Below are 20,830 nucleotides of genomic sequence, written 5' to 3'. Positions count from 1 at the left end.
TAGTATGTTAAGGAACAATTTAACACACACCTAGATTTCTTTTTGTTCTGAGAGAATGAGGTGACTCCCTGATAATAAAGCTGCTGAAATAGTGGAGACAGCCAACACATTAGGGTGTAAATAAGTGCTCATCCAAAGAATTAATACATTTTTCTAAGCTTCAGGGCTTATTTTCAGTCTTGTTAATAACACAGGCAATATGCCTTTTTTTTTTGGCTGTGCTGCAGAGCTGAAAATAAGAGGAAATTGTACATCAAGATACAATCCAAGCTAGGATGGGTGCAGGAATGGTTGGTTTGTGCCTGTTCCTGAGCAGTGCTTTGACAGGCTGTGCTTCTGTAAGTGCTGGTGCTGTCACTGCTGTGTGACCTTTCCCTCTAGCTTGATACTTGAGATAGTGAATCAGGGTATCAAAAGTCCAGGAAGAACCTTCCTCTCTGGCATGACCACACTGAATTATGGTTATTTGGCTACTTCCATATCTAGCTTTCACAACCTAATTTTTGTAGGTAAATATTTTACAAGCTCTTCTAAGAAAAGTTTAGAATCTGGAGAGGTCATTTTCGGCTGCTATAAGGTAACTGCAGTTTCATGCCATAATTTTCACTAGTTTTATTGTCTGTGGGGCATTGTTTGTTTTTAAATTTAAATTAGTTTTTTGAATTTTACTTGCACATTAAATGTTATTGCACAGTTTGCCCAGGTTTTGTAGCTGTGCCAGAAATAGAACTAGGGGGTGGACTCAGATCTTGGGTTAACTTTAGAGACAGACAGTCTTGGGAAGAGTGAGGTAGAAGCCGTGTCCTGTTTTGCAGACAGTGGAAGTTACTCTCTGAATTACTTCCTCTGTTAAAGTTCTTCAGCCTGGTCAGATTCATGGGTGTCATAAACTGAAGTATGCTGCACTCAGCATGCTTTCACTGTAGTCTGTGGGGCTGTTCAGTATGAATAAAGGCAGCTGACTGATTTTGTGTAACTCATAAGCAATTATAGCAGTGAAGGTAAGAGTGGGGCTGTAAATAATCAAAGTAAATGAGAAGGCAAAATGCTCTTGAGCTTTTCTCACCTAACAACACAGAAGTGAAGGGCAAGGGTAAAGCAGTTTGCACTACTTGTGGAAACTTATTAACTTATTCATTGAGAAGCAAAAGTGAAAGGGCACCTTCCACATCAGTATTTGAAGCAGGTTGTACAGGTATTTTTAATGAGGATGAGACCTAGGTAGAAATAAGGCTTCATTTTTCTTGAGAAATCATCAAGCAGGATTGCATGGCTCATCACATAGTGCAAAGAGAGTTCTTCAGGCAGAAGGCAAGCTTGCATGGCTCCTTGCAGAGATGCAGACACGAACCAGGCACAGCTTTGTCTCTGTTCTGCATGTCACACCTTCTGTTTAATGAGCTGGTCTTTGCAAGAAAAAAAAATGTTTGTCCATCTAAAGCAGGACTGCTATTTTGGGCAGCACTTAAACCCTACCCTGGGTCATGTAGTTGTGCTGCAGTCTAGCCTGCCAGCTGTAATGCCATCCTGCCAATGTCTTTTAGTGTGATCCAAAACACTTTGGCATCCTGCTTGAGCTCTGACCTGATTGTAAACTAGAGATAAAATAATGTGCCCTCTGTGCAGTCAATCATTCATGTTGGTAAAATACTGCTTAAATATTGCTAAGGGCAGTATATATGGCAAAGTTGTGATAAAAATCATCTCGTGATAACTACCAGCTCCTGTTCTTGTAGTGGCTGCAAACTTCAGATTTGTTAATCTGTTTGAAAATGTTTGTTTGCATTCCTGTGTGAGTCAGAATAGAGCAAGGGTGAGGGTTTGGCTCAGAAACTTGCTTTTTCCTCGTGTATGATCAAGACAGGATGCCAGGAGAAAGGGAGAGGGAGATTGTAAGTTAGGACGGTAACTACCAACAGATCATACCAAATGGGTAGTTCAGAGTTCCTAAGCTAAGGTGCATCAGTCATGATTGGACTTCAAATCAGTTACAGATATCTCAACCTGAACTGTGATGCTTATGGTTTGTTTTGTATAAAATTTGATAGTGCAGCCTCACACTGTAAGAAATTTTCTATGGTCTGTGAAGAACTCTGATACATGACAAAAGTCTGTTACAGAACCACACCAAATTTGAAATTCCTGGTCTTCTGTAGACAATTCTTTGCTACTAATAGTGTGCACTGAAAACCATTGTGCAGATCTGTTTCTTTATGGAATACAGTGGCATAAACACATTTAAACCGCAGTCCCAAAATAATCTAATTTTGAAGTGTTCAGATGTTGTTTTGTTTCACTTTAAAAGTTTAGCACCAAATTTCTAACATTTTTAGAGGTAAAATAATCAGTGTATGTAAAAAGTAAAATTTCTTCTTTTCAAGTGCTCTGTGATAAGTCTCCTGCTGTTACTCAGCTACCATAGCACAACTTGCTCATTCCTGTTCTGTTTTCTGCATTTTTTTTCCCCAGCCAACATTGTGCAACAATCAAGCTTCTAATAAATAAGGTGGCTGATTGAGGGTATATGAGTGAATTTGAGCCTCTGTGGCCTCACCTTACCATCTACAATTAATTTAAACTTTTCACTGGTAGTGCACACATATCCCAGGAAGAGATTTGTTCAACTTGTCATTCATGTAAGCTTCCAGATCCAGTGCCTGTCAGGAGTCACGGGCATTTATCATTTCCTGTACACCTTAAGCAAGGATAATGCAATAATTCTAAGGAGTGTTGATTGTACAGCAAACATTCCAGCTTGCATTGAATCAGATTAGCCTATACAGTTTCACTAGATTTTAAACTGGTTTTCTTGCATAATGAAAAGAAATTGCTCAATGAATTAATCCAGTGGTGTATCTGTGTATGTCCAAACTAATTTCTGATTTAATTCCACTGATATTGCCAGTCTCACACTATGGAAGAATTTGGCTTTTTCAGTGTAGTCCATCACTATTTTTCACATGGATTAATTTTAAGGGAATTCCCATGATATCTTGCTTTGTCTTCTTGCATTATAGCGATGCAGGCAAAGAATAAAATCTAGCTTTGCAGGGAGAAACAACTGGGATTTGTATGTTTATCCAGTGTATGCATTTCACTGTGATTGCATGGGAAAAAATTTATAATGCATGAGTAACTGCAGGATTTCATTCTTTAATTTTAATTTTGGCTTTTTGCATGATACCATGTAAAAAATGTTTAAGTCTGTACTCCAGGAAGAACTTAGGTCTACAGACTTGAGCCAGTCCAGAATGCATAAAGGAAAGTAATGTTAATATTTATGTTTTAATCAATGTTTTGGGGGAGGGGAAAAATATGAAGAGTTGCCAAACTGACTTCTATTGATTCTCTCCTTTGACAAAACCGGAGTTTTATGCTTTCTCGAAATTAAATGTACAACATTGCTAAAACTATGGCTCCCACTGTGAGCATTGCAAACATCTTTAACTGATCCTGAAGCCATGGAGAACAGGAAGAAAACTTCCCAATGCAGAATCTTTGGTTTCCCTCAATTCAGGGGTTAATGGTGATCTTTATGGTTAGCCTTACCTTTTGAATCATTTCCCACACTGACATTTTATACTCTTAGCAGAAGAGTAAATGGAAGGCACTTAATATTCTGGCCTGTTTTCTATAATATTTAGGTCAATACTGGAGTCAGGTGGACTATGAGGACCTTTCATGAACATGGTGCTTTCACACTCACAGGACAGCAACAGCTATCACATCTCCACCATTTTCATTCACTAGCTGGGTAATAGTCTCTGTCATTAAAACTGTCCATTTCTTACTAAATCAGCTTTGGAACTTCAGCTCCTCTTATTCATTCCATGACAATGTAAAGCTGCAGCAGCTTGCAAGACAATCAGGGTCATCTGGCAATCACTTGGTCCAAAATGTGTCTGTCAGTGCTGTTGACTAATAAGTGCTGCAAATTACACTATATTAGAGAAATACATGTTTAGCTTTGAGACCTTTTTAAGTACAAATTTTATTGGTTGCTAATTTAATTTTTCTTCCATGGAGTTCATAAAAATGTTGGCAAAAGGCCAAGGTAAGTCATGAGCATAGGGAGATGTGATAGCTTAATTTTTTGAATTGAGAAGTATGAATGTTTTTATGCAGCCATACGTATTATATCATCCTCCTCAGGAAAAGGGTGCAATAATAGAGAATGATTAATCACATGGAAAACAGCATTCTGTCATCCTTCTCCCAAGAGGTACTTTACAGAGTTTGTGCAATACAGCATTCAAAACCAAACCATCAGTATTTATTTTCTGGTATCTCACCTAACGACAGAATGAATAACCATCACATGAACAAAGAGCAATCTGTTTGCTTTATAAACGACGTAGTTTCAGCTGCTTGTGAAATAATGAAATCTAACACCTAACAGTAACATCAAGTGAATATGACAACCTACATTTTTGAGGAGCGTGTGAGAAGGAAAAAGTAAACTGCAGATTACACGTCAATTCCTATTGTAAAGATGAATCCTGTTTGCTTCATAGTGATGATTCATGAGACCCTAGAGTTGTGTGCACCTGAGATGTGTGATGCTTCTGTACTCCACTCAATTGAGTCATGAGTATTCTTTACCTGCCTTCTTCACTCTGCTTTTATGTGTCTGGTCTGTTCTCTGCTTGCTCACAAAGGCAGCTCACACTGTATGCCATTCTGTGGGCTCATATACTCTGCAAAATAACACACAGACTGCATTTGGATCAAATTTGTTTTTTCCTCTCAAAGTACTCACATACTACTCTTACTGCAGGTTCTTTTTCTTTGTGCATGTGTGTGTAATGAGATTCTTAGGGACATCTTCTTGGTCTTTCTTACAATAAATCTTGTGCCTTCCTCTATTTTTCATGGAGGGTCTTACAGTGTTCATTCCCATTCTTCCTCCATTGCAACTCTAAAAATAATCAGCCATGAAAGTAGCTATTGAGCTTTATTGTTACCAGCACAGTGAGATTAATAAGTGGTGAATATGCTGTACCTCACTAAAAGGATGCCTTAAATTGACACATCTCCCAGGACAGTCAGGGAGTTCTGAGAAACCCCAGTGTTTCCTGTTACTCCTTCCCTGGGTCTGCATTGATTTTTCCAGTAGTCTGTGCCAAACAGGAACAATTTACCTCATAGGGAGGTAATAAAATAATCTTTACAAGCAGTTAATAGAGTAAAGCAGGTCAGAAACTGGATTTGTGTTTGTGGGAGAGAGAGGATATGATAGCATAGTATCTTTCAGTGAAATTCTACATTAAAAAAAAAATAAAATTACTATCAATTGGGACTCCTGAAGGATTTAATTTTTGTTTATCCTCTACTTTCGTTTCAAGAAGTTTTTATTTATTGTTATTTCAATATAATAAAAATATTTCAATTCAACATTTTTCTTTGCTTATCTCTGACTTTTAGCAGAATAGAACACAGCCTAATGTAAATTAAGAATGGAAACACCATGAAATGTTTTTAACATTGTTAAAATAAAATTGCTTCCCATTTCTGGTGTGCTGTGAGAAAGTTGAGATAGTTTTTTTCAACTTCTTCTTATTAAATATGTAATTGAAAAAATCCATTCTTATGAAAATAATCAGACTATTAGTTTTCTCAGTGGAAATAATTCTCAGGGCTCTGTTCCACACTCGAGACTATCCAAGGAATCTATGTTTGAAATCTGTCTTCTAGGTGGCAGGTTATACTGTTTTTTTCTGTCACAATATTAATCTTAAATTAGGTGTACATGCCGTCGCAATATTTTTTGCACTCAATTTTTAAAAAAATGGGCACAGAAAAGATAGCAGGTATGACCTAGGTTTATATCCTTAATTCTCCAGTGCCTGTGTGAGTATCTGCTCTATTTCTTTTTAGTGCTTTGTCAGGAAAAACTGCATCAAAATTCCAAATAAGTGAAAAGTTTGTCTTTGGTTTCGGAGCTGCTTTTTCTTTTCCTGTGTTTGTGAAGGTTTAACTCTTCTAAAAATAATTGTAGGAGACTTCAAAGTGGAGACTAAGTGAAAAGTGTTGAGGTGAACAATTAATTTTCTAAGAAAATATGAACATTTCAGACGTTAACTAATAAAAGAAATAAACCCTTTTGTTTGCTCAAGATATGCTTAAATCTAATTTTATTGACAGAGGTAGCAGTATTAATACATGAGGGCTATGAGTTGCTGGTGTTGGGTTAATTCCTTTGCTGTCATAAAAGTATATTTGAGTGACAGGAGACTGCACTGCCTCTGTTAGTGTAATTGTTAGTGTATTTTGACTGTGAGGGGCATTGGAAAGAAGCAAGAAAGTCAGTCAGATGAAGAACTCTCACTGTGAAGAAGAAACAGAGCATTAATCAGCTTTCTGATTTCTTTTTTAAAATCCAGTAGGAAATGCTCTCTGAATGCCATGCCCAAAAAGCAGTGTGTCAGGCCTCCCAAAAGAAATGTGTGGCATCCTAACCACTTCTAATGCCTTATTGAGGCTCTTGCATGTCCAGTCAGCATAGGAGACCATGAAAAGATATCACTTGCTAGATTTCCTTCATGGACACTTGGAGCTGGTTTCTTTTGGGTTTTTTGTGGGTTTTTTAAAAGCAAGTGAGTTTATGAGTCCTCTCTTGAATGGAGGTATTAGCTTTGTTACTAAGTTGCAATAGTCTATGCCCAATTGCAGCTGGACTTAAAGGTATGGCTGAGAAATCATATTGCTCTTGTGATTTATTACAAGTCATATGCAATTGCAGTGCACTCAATACCTTACCTTTTCATGTAAATTGAAAACATTTTGCAACTCTTTTCAGGAATGAAGGTATTAAGAGACAAGATGTGTATGAAAGGCAGCTCTCATAGGAACATTCCAGTACTGCTCACATGTTTTTTTCATCTGGACCCAAAATCCTTCTATAGCACAAAGGCTCTGCAGGTCAATATAATTGTAGAAATGATTAAGCAAAATAGTTTTACCCCTCCTAATCTATTTCAAATACCTGATTACAGAAAATAGCCTGTATTAAGAAGTCCATGGTCACAATGCCAAACGTTCAGCTAAAAATCAGAGCTTCAGCTTGTATGTGTAGACATGGCTACATTTAATCTACTGAATATGTATAACTTTACTTCAGTAGAGGCTGCTGCAAGTACCTATAAGCACACTAGATCCTGAAGAAGAGGCAGAAAATTATTAGTTTTTCTTCTATAAGGCATTTTCTGATCATATTGCAGTATCTGGGACCTGTGAAGCCACCCACTGTTAAGTTTTTCATAATGACCTTTCCCATACTATTCTCACTGTGTCTCACAAGTGTTTGGGACAGGTTGCAAACATTTTTTTACACTTGTGAGTATTATCCTGTTGTAAAAGTAATAAGGCGTTAAAGGACCCAGTTCATCAAGAATTTCCATGGAGCTGGAGTTCCTTCTCAGCTGAAAGGTGGATTCTGTCCAAATACTTCTGAGGAAAAAGAAATTATGTTCAAGTCAAATTTTTCCACAACTAGTTCATACCCTGCTGAGTTAGGTGGCTGTGATTCATAGGTTGCTGGTGGTGTACGACAGGAAATTCTATTACAGTGCTCAGTAGTAGGAAAAATGCAAATAATGATGATGATAGAATTTGTGGATGACTTTTTATCAAAGAACATTTGCAAATGTTGCATCAAACCTTAAGATGAATTGGCTGCATATGGACAAGCCATAATAAAAGGGAGGGGACACAGTGGCTGGCAGTGTGCCACAAAAGAGTCTTCAGCTGCTTGAACTTCTAGCCCTCATTTCCAGAGTGTCCATCCACCGCTATGACAGCTGAAGGGAAACTTCCTGTATCTTCAGGCCTGAAGCACAACAGGCTGATTGCACAACAAGGTCTGCCCTTAGCCTTAGCTCAAAGGATGGATGGAAAATGAGATTTTAAATGCGTGTAAAATATTTTAATGCCTCAATACCTTTGTTAAAAAAAGGTCTATATATGTGTGTTAGCAATTATGCACATGCCCTGATGTGAAGTCACATGTGGGCTTTTTGGTTTTTTTCTGGGGTAATTAATAATTACTGTGGAGAACTGAAACCCCTTACAGGAATCCTTTCAGAGTTAGTTCTTCTGATCAAACAGAATTCATAGAAGTCTTTTAGAAGTAACAATAAAAATTTGAAGATAATAATAGGCATAACAGAAAGTTAATAACAGAAACAAAATCTTAATTGAGGACTGTCATTTGCAAATTAATTGATGAAATCAGCAGTCACTGAGCTTATCAAAGAGTAGGTTCTAAAACACACCAGATATTTTACTGTTAAAATGTAAACATCTTTTTCACATGCAAAGAAAACTTCGTTGATGTGAAATTAAGTATTTCCATGGAAATCCACTTAAATGCCACAATGGATATCAGATCAATGTCTCAAAGTTCAGGAGAAGATATAGGCTGCAAAAGGTCTTCTTCTTATCCTGCCATGGATGACATTAAACAATCTTCAGTCTAATACATCTTTCCATTAATGTCTCCTCTTTACCCATCACCTTGACCTCCAATACTTGGCCTGTGACTCTGAAGTGGAGGTTTTTGAGGGAGTGTTATCTGGGAAGTTTTCTTGAGTGATATATTCCTGCATTTCAAATTTCAAAAAGTTATTATATGTCCCAACTGCCGGTAGAGTTTTCCACTGCTTTAAACCTTAGTTCCAGTTGAGCTCAGGAAGCGTTGGCTGATGTGGAACTGACATTCCTGACAGAAAGAACAGAGCTGTGGGAAGGCCCATTCTGGGCTGCTGCCAGAAACAATATAGCCACATTTCTGCTGTACTCTGTACAGATTAATTAGCTCTGTCAAGAAGCAAGAGTCACGCTGTGCTAACATGGCTACCTTTGCTCTGCAGCTTAAACTAACTCATTTATATGTGATGTAGGTACCTTTAGATAAAGTGTGGTTTCTTTATCTTTGGACTGCATCAAGGTAAAATGACTCATTCTACAGTAATAATTATTTCTGGCAAGTTATGGTCAGTGTTAATAAGTGACACATAGCAGATGCTTTGTGATGGTATCATCTTGCTCTTACTTGTATCCACCTGTTCAGAGGAAAACAGCTGACCTGTAAAGTCATTTCCCAGCTCTGCTGAAGCACATATGGAGCATTGCTACTCATTTCTCAACTCCAATAGTGGTGTAACTCTTTCAGGAGTTGCAAAGAGCAGGAAAACTGCTAAGTCACCAATCCAAACAAGATCACTCTGCTCAGGGCCTGCTCTCTTCTCCCCGAGGACTTGCATTCTTGTGTATATGCTTGTCAACTTGCACAGTAAATGGGGAGTATTTACTCACTTTGTTGTTTCTTGAATTGTCTTCTTTCTGTTACCAGGAGGACTATTACAGCCATTTAAATATTTTGCTTCAGGACTAAGCTGATTTTTGACACAATCACTGTGGAATCCAGAGTTTCTCACTAGTGCTCACATGATGAAGCTTATTACGTGTTTTTTGTATTGCTGTACATATACCAAGCCTGTACATATAATCCTGATAGAAGGACCAAATTTGTGATGCTGTGCCAGAAAAAAACATTAACATCAGTAAAGGAGAGAGAACACATCACTTGGCAAGTCACAGTTAAGCATGAACTCTGATGGTACAATGGTAATTGTTAATTGCATGTTATGAGGTAAATGCCTAAGGGAAGCTGCCCTCACCAAACAAGTAATTCAAGAGGCCAATCCTTGTTGGCAGGGAAGTTCTTAGTACTCATGTGAAACAGCCGTAGGGAAATGAATCACACAACTGAAGGTTGCATGAAAATGTCCTGTCACTGGGTGCACTACTCCGACTTTGTGTGCAGCACAGCGAGCAAATTTCATTTCAAGTTACTGGAGTAAGAGGAAATTTTTGAATAATCATCACTATATAATGACCTCGATGACAATGAGTAGGTTAAAAATAAGAAATGCCTTTTTGTATTTAAGGGAAATGAGAGTGGCCTTGCTCTGGGAATCAGGGGAAAAAATTGAATGTGAGGAAGAGAATGTCCAATTTTAGCCCTCTGTAGCTTCTCTTGCTGCCTTGCACAGTCAGTAACACATTTTCAAGGGGATGTGAAGTGCTGTCATTCAGATTTTTTAAGGTTATCACTCATGCCCTGACTTCCCTGGTGTGAGTCCCCCAGGACAACATAACAGAGACTCCAGTTCTGACCTTTCTGGCTTTAGATTTCTTTTAATATCCCTATTTTAGGAGAGACAATGGAGCAGCCAGTGGCAAACTGACCAGTTTCACAGCTGACAAGTGTTGCATGATGGAGAACTAGATTCATGGTGTTTCCATAACGCTATTTTCAGAGATTGTTTGATTGTTTGTTTTTGCAAGGAAAACTGCTTATGAATTGGAAAGTATAAGTGACAGTTCCCAAGATATTTTATGTTCTCTCTGTCTCAGTGAATGATATTGGAAGGTGCCATTTTCCCAGACAAATTGCATTAGAAATAGTCTGAGAGAAGTGTCTGGGCAGTAGCAATATGTGAAGTTACAAGGAGTCGTGATTTTTCTTCTCATGACCTCACAGCTCTCCATACATCCAGGAGACTGAGCCAGCCAGTCTCTGGGCTCCCTGGTGGTTCCTATCATCCTGACAGTTCAAACACAGTCCCTGGTCTGCAGGCTGATGAAAGAAGTGAATTTTCTTCTATAGATTATATAGGTGGGATTGCTGATTGATTGTATTAGAGCATTTCATTGCAGTAAGTTTTATATAAAAATGTCTGCAGTTAACATGGTTATCCAAAGCAGCAGATTTCATTTGTCAGTTCCTTGCATTCTGTTCACAGGAATGGACATCCCACTGAAATGTGTCTACGGTCTTAAGTGCATTAAGATAAACATTCTTCTGGATATTGGAATAATACAGATTTTTTTTTCTTCTATCACTTGCTGAAAGTTGTTTTTTTTTTTTCAAAAACTGAGGCTTGAGGGGGTAGCTGTTACTCTGTCTTTTGTGAAGTCTCCAGTAGAGCTGATATCAGCTAGTCTAGATTACCAGACTATCAGCTGATACCAGCTGATAGTCTGGTAAACTAGAGAATATTTACCAAAAGTAGAAACTGGAGGTAAAAAAGTAGTGCCTTTGAATATTTTGGTGTGTTTTGCCTCTCACATTACTTCTGTAGGGTTGAGAGGTCCCCACCGTACTGGGAAAATTAATGTTTTCAAAGAACCACAGACCAAAATAATAATAAAAAATAGAGGATTAAGCTGCTTCAAAATGATTTTCATCAGTGACCCCGAAGAATATGAGCCAAAGCTTTTAAAATGCTCCCCTAATTAAAAAAAAATTGTTAAAAAATATTGTTAAAATCTGCAATCTATAAATGTATACCTTTCCTTATGAGCTATATCTTCAGCTTTCACAGTAGCATAAATAATTCCCCTTTTGTTTTTTTCCACTGTGTTTCTGTTTTCTGGTTTTCAAAAGGTGTTCCCTACCCAGTCTTTGTAATTTGTGGAGATTGATCATGTTTATTTTTTGTACTTAGCTTAATGACACCAGCAGAGTTAACCTGTGAACCTAGGCTGTTTTGGCTGGGTGGTAATTTGGCTGAAATTGTCATTAAGGTTTCAGAGTGGATACTGAACAGTAAATTGGCACCACTCTGCTGTTGCTGCTGAAGGCTGAGGGAGGGTCCCTGCTCTGCCATCTGTCCCTCTTGGGAGAAAGCTGCCACTAAGGAATAGCAATGGGTGTCCCATAGTTCACATTTCCTCCTCCTTTAGCTTTCTCTATGGAAATGTTGGTTTTACTCAATTGCAATCCCTTACATTTCCATTTCTGGGGTTGTGCCATGCCTTCTTCCAGACACATCTAAATCTTTTGTCCAGGCATACTTTAAACTGGATAATTCCATTTTGTCTCTCACTTCCTATGTGCCCATCAAGCGCAGCCGTTCTGTAATGAGGTTTGGAATTACATGCATGGGAACTGTGTCCTTCAGGGGAGGAATTTGAAATTCACAGTTACCTCAGGAGAACTTCGAGCACAGCAAGGGTCACATCTGACACCTTCAAGAACCTGCCACATCCCTGCCTCACTGTGAGCCTGTGATGTGATTTATTTGATTAACCTAACCAAGAGAGAAAACCATTGAGAGAAGAGGTTTCTCTTATATTGTGAACAGGCTGAATTGAACCTAAAATATCCAACAATTATTTGAGAAATTGGAACAATCTCAGCCATGCTAAAGTCTGTGCATGTTTAGTCACTAGCTTTAAATGGAGCCTGGTTTTCACCCAATGTCTGCTAAAGACCTTTTAAACTAACATTGCATTTGTCCCATGCAGTGCTGTGATGAGCCTGCCTGTCCCATACAGATCCTGGGAAAGACATACTGTGATATTTCATCTGATTTCCTACAGAAAAAACAATTTTCCCTGCATCCATATGGTTAGCAAAATACATTGTTAGCAGAATTACTTATACTGTGGCTGTGATAACACATGCTACAAGTTGTCATTAGTAATCATCACTGTTTCAACTGACTGTCTGCTCCTGGCTCATCTGTTGAAAGAGGGTAAGGAAAAAAATTCCATACTGTTGTGCTTTAACCTCAAAAGGGCAGGGTGATACCATCAAGCAATTACAGTAGTTTGACTTCTTTTCTACTGTAAGCAATTTTTTTAAAGTTTAAAACTAACTAATATATGAGTGAGAAAAAAATACATGAAGAATTATAAAACACCAAAATAATTGAAAACCAATATCTTTTCAAGGAATGTGGAGAGGTGACATTTATCTACAAATTAATAAATTCCAAAATTAGTACTACATGCTGAATCTTTAATAACTAATAAGAGTTTTGTCCTGAATAGATATTTTGATGTATTGCCTTAAGAAAAGGAAGGTTAGAAGTGAAAGAAATGGTTATTCACTGCTAGCATCTGCTCTCCTTTTACACATCCCTTCCTGTTTGTGGAACAGCTCCTCTCTCCTGCTGCTCCATCACAGTCCATCAGAAGATATTCTCTTTTGGAAGAGCTAGACAGTGTTTACCTGCCACAGCAGATGGAAGCATCACCACCTGAGGACAAGTACTACAACTGTGTCCCTTTCTTTTTCTGGTCATGGATAAGAGAGGTAATGGGGGCTGCAGGATGTGGCACGGGGACTATGTGGTATTGGGTACCCTCCCATAGACAAGTCAGTCTTTAAATGCACACAGGTATATCTATTAATATAATAGACATAAAGTAGGCCATTTTCCCTAAATAAAATTATGGAAAGATTAAGTATTATATAATAAACATACGTAAAAATATTTCTTTTCTGTGCTGTTTACTAGTTTGCAGATAATTCCAAATCCAATTCATATCTTAGCTCTTTTATATCCTGCAGTGTAAACATATTTATCAAAATAAATGCATTTATGCTGCAAGGCCATGTTTATAGCAGTGTATAACTTCGCTAAATTTAATGTGTTTGGGCACACATTTGTCATGTTGAATGTCTGACTTGGGAAATCATTTTTTTAATGGTTTGGCCGTTTCTAAAAATGAAGTTAAGGAAAAATATTGTTTTTTCTTCTTTGCATTTGACAAAAAGATCTCTGGAATTTCTTCATAATTTGGAATGCTGTAAATCACGTTAACTATTCAGGATATTTGTTATGGTAGTAGACAGATGTGTTTTCAATTTTTGAAAATTCATCTTGCTTTTACTGGTTTCCAAGATTCTAAAGAGTTTGGTTTCTAACATGCCAAGAACAGTACAGGACAACAAGAGTGCAGTGGGGTGTTTTGAATAGTCCCCTTGGATTGAGCACACTTTAGGCTCATATAACTCCTGCACAGTGACTGGATAGGATGTGTGGCATCCCTAGAGCAGAGCAGATTTTTTTTATTGTTCTTTCTCAAAACCAGTTCTAAAATATTGTGAAAACAACACAGTCTGTAGAGGAAAATAATAATTCCCATTCAGTGCATTTAGAATCAGCAGGACTCAGCTACTCAATGATGGACCCCAAAAGAGATGAGCAGAGTTTGACCATTGCTGTGCAAACAAACACAATCCATGTGAGGAAGCCCCAGCATTCCTGTGCTTTTTGTGTGAAGCAGATCTTTTAGAAGATCAGTCATTGATCAAGTCACTCAAGACTGCATCCTAAAGTGTGTGAATAAGTTAGCAAAATGCTCAAATTGCCTTTTGTTGCATTGCTTTACTGTACAGCCTTACTTTTACAGCCTTACAGCAGTGATTTTTTCCCCCATTGTTTCTGTATGAGTGTAATGTAAATAGCACAATGTTCCATTTTTTGATACATTGAAATATTACATGCCACCATTTTTAATTTGCATGAGTCATCATTTCTCAGGAAAAGCAAAGAATATTTTTTTTTATAACAAATTTATATCTGTTTCCTGTATATTTAGGTCTTTATCAGTTTCCCAGAATTGAGTTGTCTCTGTAATTCTGAAAGCCTTTATGATAGAGAAAAAAAAATCTTTTTGTTACATAAGAAGAAAGAAACTTTTTCAGAGATAAGAATGGATAAATCTTCAGGTTATTTATGTTGATAAACACTGCACAAGGACTTTGCAGCTAAAAGTTGAAATAAAACCTCTGAAAATTGGATGATGGTGGGTGGGAAGACACCTCTGCACAGCTTTGCAAGTGCTTGTATTCCTGTAAATGAAAGCAAATGGGTGTTTCAGAGCTTGGTGAGAAGACTGAAATTTTATTGTTTGATCCCTAGAGTGCCAAGGTTGACTTGTTTCCACAGGCAATCCAGACTCTTCCACTGACTTTAGTGGGGTTGCTCCATGTTGAAAAAGGCACTGACTGCAGCCTGGGTTACACACTCAGGACAAGGCAGGCTCCTTGTCTTTGTAGGGAAATGTGCAAAAACACCCAAATCTTTGAGGCCAAGTGTGAATGTGGCAGCATTGAATGAAAATCTTTCAGTCTTCTTCCATTGTCCTATGATAGTCTCATTTATTTTTTGTTTCCATAGACTGAAGCAGGAAATGGAGTAGCTTCTTGTGCCTGAATCAGATTCTGGCTCTGTCTCTCACACTGGCTGTAGGAAATTCAATACACAGAAATGCTGTGGGTCTGCATACTTTATAATTTTACATACTTTTTTTCCCAGTAACAGAGGTAAGAAAAAAACACATCTGCCACAAGAGCAACCCAAAATCTGTCACAAGACTTTTCAAATGCAGGCTTTGTGGAGCCATCATGCTGGTTTTTTGTAATACATATCTGTATGCACATAATAATATACCATATGACATGCAATTGATCTATGCTAACTGCTACAGAAAAGTAGGCATATTTTAAGGTGTGGAATTAGTACAGCATCCAGGCCAAACTGTAATAAATGAAAAGTAGAGCTGCAATAATGCCCTAGCAGTGCCTCAGGGACTCATTGGCATGGATGGACTTAGATGTAAATTACTCCAACAGTTAATTTACAGAGCACTGTAAATAGGATGATTAAGCACAGGCCATGCTTTTGAAATTAGTATGCAGATAAAATCATTGTGATAGTGAATTTGAGAAGCTATGAATGCATTTTTTTAGGGGGAAAAAAACCCATGACCCGTACTTCTCTGAATTGAAGTTGCTTGGTTTCAGATTTCTGTTTAATCAGTTAAAGATGAAAGTTAAAATCATGAAGAGACAGCTGCAACTGCTTCTTTGTCTTCTGTCTCCCTCTGACCATAGTGGTCAGCTTTATAAACAACTCTTACTATCTCTGTAGGAAAGAATTTTGTGAGCCTGTGAGCCTCTGGATGAGTTATCTGAGTCACTAATTTGAGACTTGAGCTGTTCCACGTTATAATTCACTGGAATAAGGCAAAATTAATCACCTACCAGTATTCTTTGTTCTATTCTCTGTTCCACCAGGGTAAAAAAATGCAAGCAGGAAATTTAACAAATACATATGCTGCACTTTTAATAATATTGAAAAGCATGTTCACACTCATAGTTCTTCTTATGATGCATTGTTATGGTGGATTCAGATTTGCACATCAGCAAAATTTGTACAGAATAAATTCTCTTTCTTCTATTCATTTCATTGAAGGGGGAGAGTTACACGGGGGAGAGTTACACATACTTGGGATGTGTTTCCCTGAATCTGAGCTAAAAGTGGATAATACCAAATCTCTTGTTCTGTGTGAGTAAAGCCGGGTAAATAAGTAATAATTGTGGTTTTAATCATGCTTAAAGAATTCAGGTGAAGAAGGAAGTTATGCCTTTGGAAAAAGTAGAGAAATTTCCAAACCACTTTACTGGCAAGGTGAGTGAGTGATTGGAGAAATAAATATTAATAGCCACTTTTGGAAAGGATTGAGAATCACTTTTCAGGGTCAAAATCTGCTGCCACTTTTGTTAGATCATCAGATTACTGGAGTCATGCCAGTAATTCAGGAATGTGGCCAGCTAAAAATCACATGGCAATCAGATGTTGACACTTGGTACAAGGAAATGGCTGTGCTGGGCAGGCTGTGCTGGCAGTTATAGTGGAAAGATGCAAATGTGCCTTTCAGCCACAGGAAGGGCTGTAGATATTAAATGTAACACACTTTCTCTTACAGGAAGGCTCACAAAGAGATGGGATCCACTGTTCTAGGTGCTGTATGAAGGCAGAGCTGAAAGTAAAATGGGGCTCTCAGTAAAATAAGGCTGTACAGACTGAGCAGGTAATGATGCAGAGCTGGCCATAGGGTGGCTGCATTCTCTTCTCTTGCTGGTAGTAAATTTAGGATTTGTGTTAATCAGGATAAAAGGTACTGAACAAAGTACAAGTTCTGGTTTCTCCTAGTTTAGTGCAAATCTGCAATAACTTGGTCACTATTTAAAGTGTTTGGCTCAGGAGTGTTTCTGAAGGGCTGGTTAGGGCATGCACATACATTCTGATCTCATTCCAGCCACAAGCAGGGATGTGTGGTGAAGCTGTTTCCCTAGAAAGGAAATCTGTATGTTTATGCCAGAAAGGACCACTGTTCACTCCCAGTCAGCTCCTAATCTGGACAGCTGGGGATAAGGACCTCACAGCACTTTGGAACATGTAATGATGTCTAGCATCACCAAGGACTCTATTTCTATCATTGTCTATTAGGACAATGTGAGGTCAACAGTTTATTGAGATCATTCTGAGGATTTAAATAGCAAGATTGGTTTGATTGCAAGAGTTCTTGTGAAATTTCCACTCTGTAAAACCATTTTACTATTCTTTGAGTTAACCACCAGTGCCTTAGGTTCACCCTCTATAGTATGAATTTTACAGAAAAATGTGCTACATGTTAGAGTTGAAATAGAGGGGTAAAAACCCCCCAAAATCCCACGTGATCCTCATCTTGGTTTAAGTAAATCCCATCTGATCCAAGTAAATGAAGAGTTCTCTGAATGTGGGCTGTTTTACAGTAGCTAAAAATTTGGATTTAAGCAGCTTTTTATAATGACAAACCTAGACTGCTTTCTCACAATAATTTTTTTGTCCTCCCTCAGATACCAGCTTTTGACAAAACTGTGCATTTTCTTAGATTTTTCATTTTTGTCTATTGCATTTTTCTTGTCATGGTTCACTGCACTGTCATACCTCCCACACTGTGTTAAACTGATGAATTAGATTGTGTTTCACCTTCTTGTTCTGTTCCTTTTAAGTGGTCTCTGCTGATGCTTTCTGGTCATGGCTCTTGCCTTTGAGACACCCACTTCTGCTGTATATTTTGATTTTGGCTTAGCTTGCAGTTCCTTCACTGGACACTCTTGCTTTTCAAGTAGGGCAACATGACACCCACAACAGGTTACAACAATGTCCTGACTTTGGTTTTCTGCCTGCTTTGGTTGTGAGTTGGCTTTGTACCAACAGACATGGATCACATCACCCACTACCAGTGGAAGCTGTGCAATATTTGAGTTTTTAACTCCTGTACCTGGAAATTGATCAAGGAGAGTTAAACAAGTTTCTCTCCATGACTCTGATCTGAATTTGTAATTGTTTATATCTAAAACTCTAATGCCTTAATTAAACTTAGACTAAATTATTCTATCTTTTGTGGGCTTGCTGTTTCATTAGCTTGGCTGCTGTTTACCCAGTATGTCACCCAGCTTCTGCTTCATGTTGAGTTACAAGTGTTTTTCCTAGGTTGGCTCCTGTCTGCAAGGCTGCAATGTCCCTGAAACTTTGAATTTATTTTGTCTTCCTGACCTCACTGGCTGTGTTTGGGGATTTTTGTTCTTCCTCTTTCATATATTCAACCAAAACCTCAGTATATACTTTCTGCTGACTTCATCAGCTCATACTATTATAGCATGTTATAGCATTTCCCTGAAATGTTATAAATCAACTGAGTCTAAGTATTTGCTTCTCAGTATTTTTACATCACTAGGAGACATAGTTTGAGCAATACTAAGGTATTTTACTACCAATAAAGTTATTTTTTATCCAAATATTTACAATAAAACTTTAAATAGTAATGCAAACAGTTGGGCCCTATTATTTCATTTTCATAGATAAGATGTAAAGAATATCTGTAACTAGAGATCTCTCTTTATATTTTACTTTTTTATGAGAAAAAAATCTACAATAGTATCAGTCCAAACTTAAAATAAACACCCAGTAATTGTTTCTAGTAGAAGTCTCCATCTCTGGCCATCCACACTTCTGTTGCTCTCATCCAAAAATACTCGCTACTTTTGAGTAAATATTGTCTTCCTGGAAACATAAATTTCTACATGTATATGCATAAATATTGATATAAACACTGGTCTAAAAGAACATTTATTTGTACAGTAAGTACTTGAATAGAAGCAAAAGCCAAGGGTGCTTGAGAAGAAGAGTTGTTATATTTATTCTTTTAATCGATTTTATGCATTTATTCGCTCTTATTCGTCTACTTTTGATAAATCTGAAAGTTGTCTAAGAATAAAATGTGTCCAGTGAGCCACTGTTCCTATGGTTCAGCTTGCTATTTCTGTCACCTTTTTTAAGTTGGCCTTTGTAATAGGATCATCCTTACTGTTAGTCTTTTTTCTCCTTTCAAAAAGAGAAACAAAAATAATTCACTCTGGCTTGTCAAAAGCTTGGAAGCACTGATTGAAACTTCTTACAAAGTACTTCACAACTTGGTATGAGGAGGAATTACAAAATAGCTTTGGATGTTTTTCTGCATTGTTGCATTTTATCTGAAAGGAACTGTCTTGTTGTTCTGCGCAGTCTTTGAGGGAGCAAAAATTATTGACTTAAATTGAGCTTTCAGCCTTATGAAATAATTTATCTAGTGAAGAACTGAAATGATCTTCCATAGTCTAGCAGATGACTATAACTGCCCTACACATGCAGCAAAAGGATATCTTAATTCATTATTTTGTGTTTTAATGTATTTTGTCAAGCACAGGTCTGTTTTTGAAAAAAATATATAGGTGCCTTTTATTAGTAGATGCTCCACTCAGGTAAGGGGAGAAACCTCTGAATGAAAGGTCAAAGAGCAGAGAAGTTTAAAATGAGTCAGTTTAGACCCAGGTGCTTAGCTGGCCAGTTCTAAGCATTGGTGCCTTGTTTGTGCTATCACTGCCCATCTCAGCAACAGGGGCGGTGACTTTTGTGCCTCTTTCTGAGCTGTCCAGTCCATGTGAGTGTGTGACTTCTGTTCATTGTCTGCCTTTTGGTGCTAAAAACATTTACCTTTTAGGTACAGAAGTGTTTTGTTGCATCTCCTCTAATACATGTTTTAACTGGAGACTCTTTAGGATGATGTTATTCAATGTGAAAATCTGGTCAGTTCCTTATTGGTTTGTTGCCATAACTGTAGGAACTATCAGAGGTTTTTGAGCATTCTCTGAAAGAGTCAGGAATGAACAAAGTTACCTAAGTGCTGGGGTCAAAAAAAAAAAAAAAAAAAAGAAAGGGAAGATGGTATTGAACAGGAGAAGAGAAAGTTTGCAGTCAGAAACTTTAAAGCATTGAGGTTAAGTTTGTCATTCAATGGAAGGGTTGTATAATATTAGATTTAGGTTAAGAAAGATCTTTCTTTGTTTGCCTCAGGTGAAAACAAACCAAGAACACCCTAGAATACAAATACGTTCTTTTTCTTATATAACATGAAATAGTTCAGAAATAGGAAATCCATTAAAGCAGTTGTGTTTTGAATTCTACAATGAATGGAACAAAACACACTGCACCATAAGACAAAGGAATGGAAAGCTGAAGTTTGATAAGCTGCTAAAGGAAACACAAATTTTTTAATTCTCTGTCCACATTATATATAAGCTTTCAGATGCTTCACAATTTTCTTGCTGTAATTAAAACTCACTAATATTTTTGTAGGAAATTATCTAGCAGAACTGAGAGGACTGTAATATTGGAAAGGCTTTTTTTAACATTTATGAGAAATAGGAGGTGTTAATACAAAAACAACACCTATTTGAGGCATTTAAAAATAACATGAAAAAACCAGTTTATATTCACTCTATAAATTAGTTGATTTAATTTAATTTAAAGAATGTCTACTGATCTTTTTTCCAATGTAATTAGATCCGCAGGATAATAATTGTATTATTGTGATTAGTCCAAATTAAAAAAAAAAAAGGAAAAACAAATACCATTGCTAGGAAAATACCTTGATTTGGTTTCCTTGCTTTTCACAGGTTTTGAGGTTTTCCCAGGGGTGCTGTGTTTGAGAGTTTAAAAGCCTTTTCAAGTTGTTCTGGAACGGTGAAAACTCTGAATCCCTTAGCCCTGGAGTGATGTTCACTCGTATCTTCACTCCAGGTGATGATGAGATGGAGACCTGCACAAGCCCTTCTGCAAACTTTTTGTTTTGTGGTTTCTGTGGAAGGAAAGTCAGGTGT

Source organism: Haemorhous mexicanus, chromosome 4 (assembly GCF_027477595.1).
Source record: "Haemorhous mexicanus isolate bHaeMex1 chromosome 4, bHaeMex1.pri, whole genome shotgun sequence".
In the NCBI taxonomy this organism is placed as follows: Eukaryota; Metazoa; Chordata; class Aves; order Passeriformes; family Fringillidae; genus Haemorhous; species Haemorhous mexicanus.
This window is presented reverse-complemented; position numbering follows the sequence as displayed.